The sequence below is a fragment of the Haliaeetus albicilla genome, chromosome 6 (assembly GCF_947461875.1).
Source record: "Haliaeetus albicilla chromosome 6, bHalAlb1.1, whole genome shotgun sequence".
In the NCBI taxonomy this organism is placed as follows: Eukaryota; Metazoa; Chordata; class Aves; order Accipitriformes; family Accipitridae; genus Haliaeetus; species Haliaeetus albicilla.
In genome coordinates this window covers 36,187,278-36,201,895 of record NC_091488.1, presented here as the reverse complement: position 1 = coordinate 36,201,895, position 14,618 = coordinate 36,187,278, and the positions used below count along the sequence as shown (strand labels likewise).

Below are 14,618 nucleotides of genomic sequence, written 5' to 3'. Positions count from 1 at the left end.
AGGGACCAGTTGATCAAAGGAAAAAAACCAAAACCAAACTCAAAGAACTTCTTCCCCCCACCCTGCCTCTCTGCTGTCACAGTAGAAACTTCTGATACATAATTCCTCCAACAAACCACGTTCCCATCCCAGAAAAACAGCAAACTCTCTTCACAGCACCTCACAGAAAGGTGGTCTCAAGCAACGGCAGAGGAACATACAGAAAACTAACCTCAAATTATTCACATCCCATTCACATTCCAGACTCTGACTCATGGTGTTTTGTTTCTTCTGAAAAGTCACTTCACCCTTGACCTTCCATCCAGCCCTTACATCTGTTCCCCAGCTCTGAGGATCTTTGCAGAAACAGACACAAGTCCACTGCAGGCAGGAAGAGGCATTTCCCTCAGCTGTGACTTATCGAGTGCATGACCCGCAATATTTGTTTAGACGCATCTGTATAATAAAGCTACAGGTGATGAAAGTGAAGCAATACCGTTCTTGACGCAGGCTTACCCTTGGCTTTGGAGAATTTAGGAAGATGCTTTGACACAGCTGAAGAGCTGTAGAGCATGAGACAAAAGCAGGAAAGAGGTAAGGGAGATGAATCGTCACCTGGTGTTGGTTTGCAGTCCCTCCAGCCTTGCTTAATTCCCCTGCAATGGTCACATTGGAGCACATGAAAACAGAATTAACCCTGTGACTAGCATTTCTCGACCTGCTCTGTGCAAATACCACCTCTAGAGTTACAGAAAACAGTGGAACTGGGATCAGCTTGAAGTGTACTGAAGCTACTGATGCTGTACTGATAGCTTAAAAAATTCAAAGAACAAGAAAAAAGCTCATTGTAAGCCATTGGACCCAAGAATGGTCTTCACGACCCTGTTTTCTAGTCAGGAATGTTCTTTTTTAAGCTGAGTAATAGTTAATATTGAAGGAAGAGCTCCAGGGTATTAACTTGTCCGTGCTACCTTTCAAATGTTGGGGAAGAAAAAATATGGAGCATCCTTCCACACATAGCCAGCTGTGCTCATGTTATGTAGCTTATCTCTCTGGTCCTTTACACTGAAGACTGTTGGAGAGCGGCCACATGTGGAGGGCAGGCCTGACTGAAACCCACAGGAAATATCAGGTGTGCAAGTATATGAATAACAGGCAAAGTATTTGCTCTGACAGTGGCTGCTCCACATTTGTTTTGTCTTCCCTACAGGATTTATTTTTTAAATGGCTTATTTTCAGGTTTGGCTTATATGTCTAACTGCAGCCGGAGAATTCCAGCTCACAAATTTACATGCGCTTAGTATTTTTATGCTTTTCCACATAAGGCATCCTGTGGAGACAGAGAAAAAAGGGGAAAAAAAATGATCCCAAGTATGTTGCCTCTCTGAAGAGCTGCTTTAAGATTGTTATTTTTACTGTGCAGATCTATGCCCTGTTAACCATCATAGTAGCAGACTGCCATGACTACAAATTTCTCCCGTATTTTTTTTCTGGATTGCCAATTAACTGAGGCCACATTGCAGAGGGAAGGATGCTGTTGCTACTTGGCCACTCATGGCCCTAAGTAAACATCAGGAGGAAATCAGTCCCACCCAAACCCCACTGCCAAGTGTGTTTGTACAGGTGTCACCAATTAGGGCAGAATTTGGCCTGAAGAAGAGGTCCAGCTGTACATGCTGGAGAAAACTGGCAGGTGGGTTTTGGTGATCTCACAGGGATGTTTGTAAGGCTGGCTGCAGATAGGGTCGGGGGAATGAGCTATTTATTTCTTTTCTTTGTGAACTGAACATTCCTAGTGTGTGTACTGGGTCTAGCTGGGATGGAGTTAATTTTCTTCATAGCAGCCCATATAGAGCTCTGGTTTGTGACCATACCTCTTTTTCAAGGTTGCATCTCACCCTTTGCCCCTGCCCCTTCCCCAGAAGCTGTGCATCACGGGGCTGTATCTCGTGTCTGCTCTACCTGGGCGAGGCCTTCTCTTCTCCGCAGCATTTCAGAAGAAATGGATGAGCCCATCAACTCATTTGTGGCAACTTTTTGTAAACAGTGAGGAATGCCTGGCCATATGGAGGGGTGCACTGAGCTAACAGACTGGTGTGAATCCTCTTCTGGGAAGCCAATCTCTCTGTCAAGAAAAAGCAAACCAAAGGAACTCGGCAAACAGGCACCCAGGATTCTCCAGGTGATAAAAGCTCAGCATAAGCAGCACTACCTCACATATGCTGTGTGTAAGCATAAGGACAGTTACTTCAGCATAGCTGGCATAAAGAACTTGAAGCATGATAACCCACTAAGCTGCAGTTTGCTGTTTGTATCTGCTCCGGTTGTAAAGAAGGATTTCGGCTATGGAGAGCTTTCCCTGAGGTTTTGATGAGAGACTGTAGCTCTCAACCATGGGCAGCCCTGCTCATTTCAAGAAGCACTACCTCATGCGCCATCAGTGATGCTTTAGATAGTATTTTAAGTCTTTTCCCTTTTCTAGTGCTTATCAAAGGACTAAAAGATGACCGTGAAGATCTACAGGGGCACTTGATTAACAGGGGAGAGGAAGACAAAGGCTGCATAAATCAAGGAGAAAAAGTCTTTAAAGACAAGATGAGACTATAAAGTAACATGCTTACATGAAAGGAGATGCCAGTAGTTAACATTTCATTGAAGGAGCTCTGGTTTAAAAGCTTGGAGGGCAGTGTGGAGACTTTCTAATATTTCAAAACCAGCTACTACAATGTAACATAATAATATTAAAAAACACACTGAAAGAAGGGAATTTTAGGCAAAGACACTCTTACCAGCAACTATCCAACCTGAGTCAAACCTCGTGGTAAACCATCTAACACCACCAAAATCTGCAACTTCCATGTTATCTTGTTTTTTTTCTCAACTGTGCCATTTTCACATTGGCCTGCAAATTATTTCTGTGACCCCCAGACCGTGACCAGAAAGAGCTGTACAAATGCTCTTTAAAATAAATATTTGAGCAAACCACTTATCACATTAGGGTTTTCTTGGTAAATGCTAAATTGTCCTCATATTTATTATTTTGTTAATAATTGTACTACAATTAGCAAGTAATGGCATCTTCAGTTATATAAATCCAATTTTCCAGCATTCTATTGCTGGCTGTACAATTCCTAACTTCCCCCTCTGATAAAGCCTTTCCCTTTATTCAGCAGACAAAAAGTAAATCTTACAAGTTTACACATAAAAACTACAGTCTATTTTACTTTTAAAATTACAAGAAGTACTTCTTGGATTTTTTCCAACTGTCTAAATAGGATCTAAGACTCAGAGTTCAAAGGAAAAAAAAAGAACAGATGCACCTAGGAGTTCAACCTAGTATTCTCTTACTTTTGTATCAGCATCCCAAAAAATTGTTCATTCCTCACAGCACACAATTGCAGCTTCTTAAGGTCATAAACTTGATTGTGTCATAAGGTACTTATATTTTCATGCACGGAAGACACAAGTGGACATACTTACTGACAATTCTACACTTACTGGTAGGAGTCACTCCCACGTATTTTAAGATACTCAAGCCATATTTTGACATGAATACCAGGACCTAAATCTATCAGCTTCCAAAATCTGAAGCCTTCTCATCTTCATGCTGCGTGGCTTATTTCCTGTAGCTGTTCCTTTTTTAACATCAGCCTAATAAATCTTTATCCAGGCCAGGCAAACAACAGAAAAATATAATTTAGGGAACAATACTGCCTTGACCAGCAAAGGAGAGGGAATGCAACGGATCTTAACGACCCTTTTCTGTGTCTGATTCTGAGTGCTGTGAAGTTATAATGCAAACATTGAACTGTCCTGAATTGAATGAAGTCAAGATAATTCAAGGACAAAAACTTATTTGCAGCCAATATAGATATTTGAAATCTTCTCAGCAGTTCTTTAAAAAACTCATTACAAGCTGAAATGGGTATTATTTCTTGTGGTGCTCCTACAATCCCTGAATTTCTTATTGTTTCATTATATGTGTTCTGAATACAGAGATGGGATCTCCCACAGAAAAACTACAGAACCATGTAGGACACAAGATATCCATAAAAAATTATTTGGTTAGTTTATTCGCTAAAAAAATCACTCCTGCCTGAAATATTTAAATCTGCATATCAATCCAAACCAGGAACAGTACACAAAGGGCTTCGGTGAGTTCTGTAGCATTATAAGAAGACTGTTGCTACTTCTAATTCAAATCCAGTGTTAGTGCTTGACTTTTTAATTTGTTTGAAGATGATAGCTAAGCTAGAATATATGGTATGTGAACTCTTTTTTCTTTTTTTCATCCCTTATTATAGCTACAAATATCCCACTATGAAGTAAACTATCAAAGCTGCACTTTGAAATAAATTGCTGGGCTTTGTATTGTGTATCTAAACAAAAAAAAAAAAAACCAACCCCCAAACCAACCAACTCAAAAAAAGTATCTAGTAAGTAATTGAAAACATAGTTTTGGATTACAAAATGATCTCGTCTTGCATTCTATAAATAGCAGGATTGCTTTAAAACAAAAAAGGTGACTAATTTTCTGTCTACCATGCATGCATTCAGAACTTGCCATTACTGGTGTACTCAGGGAGGGATTCTATGTTTCCTTTGGCCATATTGCTAAAGGCAAGACTATGGTTCAATTGAGAAAAATGACTGTGACTTGGGAGTCCAGTGAAAGAGAATGGGGACCCTTCTGCCCTGCAGAGGACTGGCTTTTGCATATCAGCTTAAACCAAGCTCTTAACAGGGACAGAATATTCTGTAGTAATCATTGCAAATTGCGTGACAGTATTAATACAAATGTTCTGCAAAGATAATGGCCAGTCCTGCTTATCTGCCATAGTAATTAAAAAGCTCTAATAAAATAATATTGAGATAAATTTCAATGCTTTGTATGATGGAACTCCTCACAGAAAATCACTTTTTTACAGCTTTCGCTTCAACTTGTTACTCCTTTTTGAAAGCTAATGCCATGTTAAATTTTAATAATATGGCTAGTGCACATTGCTATGCTGCATTAATTATACATTTATAACTCCACAGAAGACACCCACAAAAGGGGAAAATATAGGAAATATGACCCACAACTGGAGCAAAATTAAAACAGTGCCTATCACAACAGCAGCATTTTCATTAGATATAACTATTCTTGTCCAGCATTTGTACGCATTAAATTATTGTCATGCTTCCTTAGCTCTCCTCCTTCCCTGGAGAGGTCCATGGATCTACCTGACACTCTTGTAGGACTTACCACTTCTACAGAATACTAAACAAAGATCTAAATAATTTCTTTCCCTTGGCATCCTAATTAGGACAGTATGAAGTTCTACGCTTTCAAGTCATAAAGTCTAAAGTCAATAAAGAACTAGAATGAAGTTTGCTACATTCACGTGAACAGTTACTTACCCTTTTTTTTTTTATTTTACATGGCTTTCTTATTCTGTGTCAGATTTAGTGCAAAACCCTGACATAACCAAATTTGTGCAAAGGTGTCAATAATTGGTCAGTAAGATTTTTGCTCGTAACAGGACTGTTTTGATACACGTACTCCTTTGCCTGGAAGAATCCTGTTGCTAGTAAGCCTGGAAGCTTTAGTTTTGCTTGGCTGGTTCATGAGCAGAGTTGTGGCAGGGAACAGAAAGAGGTGTTAGCATAGACAGGGAGGACGAAGAAAGTATAATCTCGATGCCAGCAACAAACTGCTGATACGGCTGATCTTAAATCTTCTTCCTAGGTGGGAGACTATAACAGAAAACAGCTGAGATTTTCACCTTGGAAATGCCAATGAACTGGAAAGGATATTAGAAAAAGTTACAACACTAGAAAAATAATGCAGATTATACTTTGCTGATATGGAAATATACAATAACAGCAATTAAATTAATGTGTGTCTCTACCGAAATAGCTGATTTTTTTTTTTCTCACTTGCAATATATTACCTAACCAAAGACATCACAGTTAGGGAGAGAAAGGACATTTTAAAGAAAATTATATTTGGCCAGGGACCATCTACAAGATAGGCTATTGCCCTAATTCCTGATGTGAACCTATACACACATGCAGTTTGCCATCTTCAGGTTTGATTTAGAAATTAATGTCAACACAACTCTGTTCTCTATGAATCAGATCTGCTCTTTGGATTAGGTCGAAAATACAGAATATTGAATGAAGAACTCAAGTGTTACTATGAAACTTATTTATGAACTTGCAGTGAGCCTTACTCATAAAAAACACCAGAAAAGTTCAAAATGTTGAGAACACAACTCTTAAATTTTGTGCATGTGTTTTTGAAGGTGTGGAGTAAGCTAGTTCCACAGTTCCAAAATTGGGGTATATTAAAGACCATGACACTAGAAAAACTACTCAATTCATAAACAAGTTTTCAGTTTAAAATAATGTTGCAGTGGCATGCTGTAAGCAGTGATATGATTTTAGGTCAGGAAATAGCAGCTGAAGTTTTCTTCCCAACAAAAATTTTTTCATCCTCAAATGTTTCTAAGCTGCAAAGGGTTTTTAATTCATATGAACCTAAGAATTTGCACAGCTTTTCAGTTTGATGGGGAGCATTAAGAGGGATGAGCATTATGTGCATCCACAGCTCAGAATAGTCTGTATACAGGTACCCAGGCCAGTCACTAGCAATACTTAGAACAGAGAGTGAAGCCCCTGTCTACCAAACTTATTTAAAGACTGCTGATTTCCCGGGCTACACCTACTATTGTGCCCATCTCTTTTTCAAGCAAAAATTCCATTATGGACTGATAATTCTTTACCAATAGCACTAATACTGGAGTTTTCCAGGAAAAAAAGTTAGCGAGGTTTTAAAAACAACTCTTATCAGCAATTTATAGTAATTAAAAAATTGAGAAGTTCCTGACCAGCCCTAGTTATAGTGACAATTTGCAAATACAAGAACTATCCTCTGGGAAACAGAAGACCTGAAGATCAATCTGCATATGCAGATAGTGGATTACGGGTTTTTTTTGACTCATATGAACCTGGAATGGATCTCCTGGATCAAGAAATCCAGTTCCCAGGCATGCACGTGAAAGTGCTGACAATCAGTTAGGTTCAGCATGTAGATCTGAAGCCTATTCACAAAAGTGAACAGAAGGCTCTATGTTCATAGAATCATAGAATGGTTTGGGTTGGAAGGGACCTTAAAGATCACCTGGTTCCAACCCCCCTGCCATGGGCAGGGACACCTTCCACTAGACCAGGTTGCTCAAAGCCCCATCCAGCCTGGCCTTGAACACTGCCAGGGATGGGGCATCCACAGCCTCTCTGGGCAACCTGTTCCAGTGCCTCACCACCCTCACAGTGAAGAACTTCTTCCTTACATCTCATCTAAATCTCTAAATCTAAACCCTCTTTCAGTTTAAAGCCATTACCCCATGTCCTATCACTACATGCCCTTGTAAAAAGTCCCTCTCTGGCTCTCTTGTAGGCCCCCTTTAGGTACTGAAAGGCTGCTATAAGGTCTCCCTGGAGCCTTCTCTTCTCCAGGCTGGGCAACCCCAACTCTCTCAGCCTATCCTCATAGGGGAGGTACTCCAGTCCCTGATCATCTTCGTGGCCCACCTCTGGACCCACTCGAGCAGGTCCATGTCTTTCTTATGCTGAGGACCCCAGAGCTGGACACAGTACTGCAGGTGGGGTTTCACCAGAGCAGAGCAGAGGGGTGGAATCACCTCCCTTGACCAACTACCCGCACTTCTCTTGGTGCAGCCCAGGATGCGTCTGGCTTTCTGGGCTGTGAGAGCACATTGCTGAATCATATTCCACCATCGAACCCTTCACAGGAAGATGGGCAAGAACTCAGAATTCAGATGAAACACAAAATTTCACTTTGATGCTGAGTAGCAGATATAACTCAGCTCTTAACTGACTTCATTTTCATTGGCAGCATTTTTTTGGTGGTGCAGATAGGCCCACAGTGCATTATAAGATAAACACATTCTTTAATTTCTACCATCATTGACCTCTCATAATTCTGATTACTGCCTGAACTGTACCTTTGCAAAATCTAATTGGTGTAAAGATTCAGTAATGACTTACCATACCAAACTTTCTTGCATTCCTCCTCCCAACACTTCACCTCCATGCAATCTCACTGCAGTTCTTCCCCAAGGTAAACTAGTACTCTACATACATAAAAACACAACGTACAACTGAAGAAACTGCTGGTTTTCTATGGTTTTTGTATTTCAGACTAGCCTTGCACTCTTCATGTATTTACCCAGAGGTGTATTTTACCTGCTGACTGTGTTCTTCCCTACATCCCCAGCATTAGAAGACTAATCACATTAGATACAATGCATGCACTCTTTTCTACTTTGTCATTATTCTGCTGACAGATAACAGTGAACAATAGCTGAGAGATCCTCAAAGGCTTCCATTAAGTGCTGATCAAATGCTGGCCTCATTTTTCACATAGATGAGTGTATTTGGGGTAAATAAGAAATAGAAGTAACACAAATTGAATATGGATAAGCTGGAAATATTCCCTGATATGATCAAACCCAGCTGTATTTAAAAGGAAACGACGCAGGCCTTATCGGCTTTGATTTTGAGACAGAGGAGCAGTTTTCATCTACGTGTCTCAGAAAGTTCATTAACTGTACCATAGGGTTATGCACACAAGTCCCTGTGCTCAGACTTGAAAGGGCATGGATAACCAACCTCTTGAAATATGTACGCTAATATGTATGTAATGAAATATGTACACATCTGTTGCCATGCTGGCTGCGTCGTTGCTATCCTCTCTGAAAGCCATCACGGCACACACGGCACAGTCCCTGCCTGACTTCAGCACACTGGTCTGGGCTTGGTTTTATGTGTGGACTTCTCCCGCTCAAGCACTTTGGGAACCTTGGAGAATAAGATTTGAACAGACTGTCCCTCATCAGACAGTGTCTTTAAGGGCAAGCAGTACCTTTAGGCACCAGTGGAACAAGGTTTACTGATAGTCTGTTTAAAAGACTGGCAAATTGCTCACAGGGATTAAAAAGCAAAACCAAGAAGAAAATGAAAGTAGGTATAGCGGAAGAAACATGGATTATTTTCAGACTATTAAGCTCCACAAAATAAAATGCATGGGTCCCGACTGCTCTGCATTTGGAACCCAGGATAAATGTATTTAAAAAGTAAGGGGCAATGACGTGGAACAAAATTGCTGTCTTTTGGGCTCCCATTGTGTGAAACAGTCCCAGTGCTCCAATCGCCCTTGAAAGACTCAGAGCTTTCCTTCCCTCCAGAACATCTGGGACAGGCGCATTGGTTTAAGAAACGTGTCATTATTGCCAATTTTAGTTGAAACACATTTTACTTCCAATCCCCAATGGTAAGAGGAAGGAGATGGGTTCACAGAAAACAGGTTTGTGATGGAAAATTAAAAGGAAGTCATTTTGGAGGGGCAGGAAAGAGGAAGACAATTCATGAAGAATACTCCAGGAATAGCTCCACACAAGATGCCTTCTTGAGATTAATGAATTTGTTGTACATGCTCGTAATTATTTCCATTCACATGGAACAGGTCCAGCTGCTTTCAGCATCCACAAATGAGAAGCAGAAGGAAGCAGAAGAAAAAACAACCATATTTTGTTATGTCCAACAGTTAAAATCACTGGATAGCAAATAAATTATGCTAAGCGCAATTAAACACAGAATTAACTGTAATAATTTGTAACATAACACAACAAGACAGCTGAGATAAATGAGGAAGGGCTTGCATTACATCGTATTGAGAAACCGAATGATACGTTGCCAAGATACATGTTTACAGAAATATGAACCTGAGGTCAAATAACTGATTGGCTTTTAGCGGTACGTGTATTTATCTACGCCTTGCTTGTGGCTGTTTCTAATCCCTTCCCCTGGTTTTGTGTGCGCTGGAAAAAACTCCTACTCATGCAATAACTACTATTTGAGCCTTACTAGGGGCAGGAATGCTAGAGCAGATCCGGGCTCAGGGGGCTGACGTTTAGTTATTACTGAGTGGGTTAGACTTGCCCCGTGCCGGGTGAGAGATGGCACGGTGACAAATAGCAGCTGACTCTCTGCTTTAGATCACTCTCATCTTTAGAGCACTGCTAATGACAGCAAAACAAGAGAGAAATATTTCCCCAAAGTAAATGCAGTCAGGGCATGCCTGCAACAGTACCTTGAGGGCAGATGCACGCTTGGTCTGCGCGTGCTCCAGAGCATTGTGCAAACAGCTCTAACCCAAGAGCCGCATGTCCTGATTAGAGCAGTCGACGGGCTGGACCGATATACGCTTGGATCCTCAACAGGTCTTAAAAGCTTGGGCCTGTGACGGCAATAATACAGGCACTCAGGTTTGGTCAGCTTGACGCGCAAGCACAGCAAACGCACGTAAGCCTGAAAGGTACCATTTAGACTTTCTCAATTACAGCTACATTAGCTTTCTAAGGTTCAGGTGCTTGCACTTGTTAAAAAAAACCTCCTTCATCTGTTGCTATAACAACTCTCTCGCCTTTCTGCACAGCAACAGTGTTGGCCCAGACTTTAGTCTTGTTCTTTCTTTTATTACATTCTGTGCTGTCTTTCAAAGATATTTTAACTTGCCACGGTGGAAAAGCAAACTATCACCTTGCATTGGACAATCGTAAGTCTCAGCCATGGAAGAGGACCAGAGCGTGCCCCAGCTCCCTTGGAAGAACTGGGCCCAGGTTTCCTTTGTATGGTGGGGATGATTGTCAAAAAACTACAGAGCTGGGTTACTGCCGTAGTGTGCATCCAAATCTAGAAGCTGTGGAGTACTCCTGGGAGCTACAATAAGTAGACATAGAGTCTGGGCACCTAACATGCCAAAAAATAACATGGATAATCTCTAACATCAACGAGTTTAAAAGCTAGCTGGCGTGATACTTTTGCTTTGCCTTCTTAAGTTGCAGTCGTTCCTGCTCGATGCAAGAAAAAAAGACACCAGCTTTCAGGACAAAGGTCTTGAACATGATCGTGCCACGGGTGATCCCTGAGGATGTAATAGAGCATCTCTGGGTTAGGAGGAGACAGGGAATCTGAGACCAATTACATCCACACCAGGCCCACAGCCGTCAGCCTGTGGGATGTTCCTCTGAGGGTGAAACAACACACAGAGGAACCACCTTCCATCTTTACTGCTTCATTAAGTCTCTGCCAAGGAGCTGTTGTTCCTGTAGCAAATGGAGCCACTCTTCAGGCTCCAGCTTTCAGCAGCATTTTACTTTCTGTCTCAGAGACACAGACGTGCGTTCTCTATTTCAAAATACACCTATGCCACAGGCTTTCCATACTCTTTGAAGGATGGGCCAAATTTAAAAAAATTGATTTCTAGCTCCTGAAATGAAAAGACAGGCAGAAAATTTCCATAACAGATGAATGGATGGAACAGCAGGTCTGAAGGAGATGAGACAAGCACGGCCACAATGTAATCGTTTCCTTAAGGATGCAGATTTGGCCCTTGCCTATAGATTTCACTGGAAACCTGGTTCAAAACAAGGAAGCCTAAATCTATTTGGTTTCTCCCTGCTCTCTTTTCTCCTAAAGAGTAGCTGACAGGTGGAGACTAAGCCAAGAGAACACAGTCCCTGCATTAACCATTAATGGAGACAAATGCCAGGTGTAGATGTCAACTGCAATTTTTCATTCCCTGCTGACAGCAGAAGGTTCCACAGAGGAATGCCAAAATGTTAAGGTAGAAAATGCACTCATGGCTCCTCCAGTCCCTTTGTGACTTTTTAAAAACCTTTTTGTTTTCAAAAAGCGATTTCTCTTCCATTACTCCATGTAGCTTTGTCACAGCTGATCTTCATTAAAACTGAAGACACTATAAAAGAAGACACAATTTTATAGTAAAGGTAATTGTTCTGTAGTCTGATCCGTTACAAGTGCCAGCATGCAAAATAATGTCGTGCACTCACCGAGGCTGTGTAACGTTAGACATTGACACAAACAGCAGTGTATTTCCCAGTTTGTTTTGATTTAGGGATTACAGTGAAATCATCTTCTGCTAGAGGTATTTTTCTACAAAGCAGACATGAGCAGGGTCACAGCTAGAACCAAGACTTCAGAGGAGATCCTGGAAATCTTTCAGGGTTTAGGATGAAGGTGAGACCGCTGTTTCACTTTGTTGACTTCTTCAAGAGCATGCTTTGCTGGAATGATCTTTTTCATTTTTATTTATGTTTTTGTAAGTCAATATGAATCCACTTTTGTGGAGTGAAGAGGACCCTGAAGTCACAGGCAGTCAAATGGGGCGTTGCATTAATGATCTCTACAACTGTGTAAATCTGAGAAGGTTGCTGTGATGCTCCAATTCTGTATGTTGACCAATCTCCTAATGAAGGGAAGACAGAGCAATTTAAGACCACCAAAGTTCTCTCAACAGTTGTCTTTTGGCATTATAACTCCTTCTGCATGAAAGCCTCAGTTATGGTTTCCCTCAGCTGTAAGTCTGTCTGCCTGAAACCCACTGACTGTCATTCTGAAATGGCTGATTAACAGAGTATCTGTTCTAAATCAACAACCAGTAATGGAAGGCACATGCTCATTTAATGGGTATTGTTTGCCTGGGATATGTCTCTCCACTTAGTAGTTGATAATAAACCACAATGTTCACTGGCCTGAGACATTTCACAGTGAAATGTACTTGCTCAGAGGCTGCGAGAGTGGGGGAGCCAGGGGAAGGTATTGTGCCCTTAATGAGTTTAATAGAGGCAGTCATGTTTAGGAGATGGCACCTGATCTGTCAAAAGTTATATTAGTCTTTCCAAAGGGGGTAGGGGTTCAGGAATCGTTTCCTGGAAGAAAGGGCTAGATTCTTTCTTTATCGGATTAGTGCATACTTAATGGGGAAGGAAAGGAGAGGCAGATTTGAATGTAAGTGGAAACCCAAGGGACTCCAGGGAACTAGATAAAAGGTCTAACGCAATTGACTTGGAAGGTCCTGCACCTACTGGTTCTCATGAGCACACAGGAAAATAGTGCCTTCCCCAGCATTTGAGCCAAAAAGCAGTATGAACAGCTTGGCTAATATAGAAGGGGACTTTTTTGTTTGGTTTTAGCATGAGCAGATTAGCAGAACAGCTTCCTATTTACACCATACGCTTCTTTTGCCAATATTTTAACTGATGCTTTCTATTCTGGACATTGTAAACAAACTCCTATTTGCATCCATCTGAGCTTGACCTGAGTTAAGGGTGACTCCTGGGTACTTGTTTAATAGCAAGGCACTCCTCATAGCGTTATGATGATCCTTTAAATGGGAATACCTGAACACTAGCAAGCGGTTTCTTGAGGGCCTCCAAGGGGTAGCAAGCTGTGACTCCCCTGAACTTGTGCATGTTGCTCTTTGCACAGATATTACCATATTTTCGTTGAGGGTAGAGAGAAGGACAAATAATGAGTATTCCAGTAAAGCTCTACCAAAGGTTATTATTAACAGATCATGTGCAATGACTATGAAGAAGGAATGTCAGGGAAATGATGTTGATTCTTCATCTAGCTTTGCTTTTAGTAAATTCACTGGGTCTGCAACCAAACACGTTAACTCTTTCAGCTCTACTATTGAAGCTCAGGCAAGGAATACTATAGCTGTGGATGCTATAGGCAACATTAATATAAAAATAATGTAATTTTGGCAGAAGATTTGTCACAGATGTGTACCAAGTAGAAATGACATAAATGTTGTTAGTAAACAGCATTATCTCATCTTCTGAGAAGCAATTACACCCACATACATATCTGCTTTTAAATTCCATAGTCATTTAGAATGATCTGCTTATAAGCCTTGAGTTGAAGAAGTGAGTATACGTGAGAAGGAGGAAAGAAAACAGACAGTTGTTCTCACGAGAGATAAGCTTGATTACGACTTCATGGGAGTGAAAAAGGACTAAGATCTTCAATACCATTGTCTTTATTTTGTAAAAATAAATATTTATAAAACTAATTAAGCAATGAGGTAGGCCAGGATTTTATGATGGCATCTTGCCCTTGACTAATACAATTTCAATTTATCTCAAATTGTAGCTGCCTATGTGAAAAGATTAATTTAGCTGTAGCATTGATATAGTAGATTGAGCTGACCAAATTCAAGTCACACTCGAAATACATAGTTCCCTATGTATATTTGGTGAGCAAGGACAGCTTAGTAACCAGTCTGAATAGAAATAATTGCGTCTTGCCTGCAGACAGCTCATAGTCTCCAAAGCATTGCAGATTTGAAATTTTCTGCTTTGTTCATCAGAATTCAGAATGGCTACCAAGTATCCACCCAAGAGTTACAGATACTGTCTGTAAATGACAGGTCAATTAAGAAGGCAGCATGAATTCCTAGAAATGCCGGAGAGCAAGGGGTAGACAGGATACATTACAAAGAAATTGTGAAAGTGACTTCATTTTTGAAACAGAAAATCAGAATGGTGGACAAATAGGTGGGAAAGTGCAGAAAAATAAAGACTGAGCTATACTGCCCTCATTAAATACTTACCTCCTACTGGAGCTGAAAACCTGTCAAATTCAGAAAAAAAAAAAAAAATTCAAAACCAGGAGAAAATGTGTAAGTTGGAAGCAGCATCTAAAAGTTACTCATCATCTGGTTTTGTGCAGGGAGAGAGGATTTATTAAGTTACAGTGATGGG

At 40.7% G+C, this 14,618-nt stretch overlaps 1 long non-coding RNA gene across 1 annotated transcript; it reads right to left on the bottom strand.

The window, feature by feature from the left end:
* Positions 1–9,632: 9,632 nt before the first annotated feature.
* Positions 9,633–13,610, bottom strand: LOC138685607 (uncharacterized). The gene is made up of 2 exons (XR_011324905.1): positions 11,901–13,610; positions 9,633–11,806 (listed from the first exon to the last, which is right to left on the bottom strand). It is a non-coding gene; the product is annotated as an uncharacterized lncRNA (long non-coding RNA).
* Positions 13,611–14,618: the final 1,008 nt, after the last annotated feature.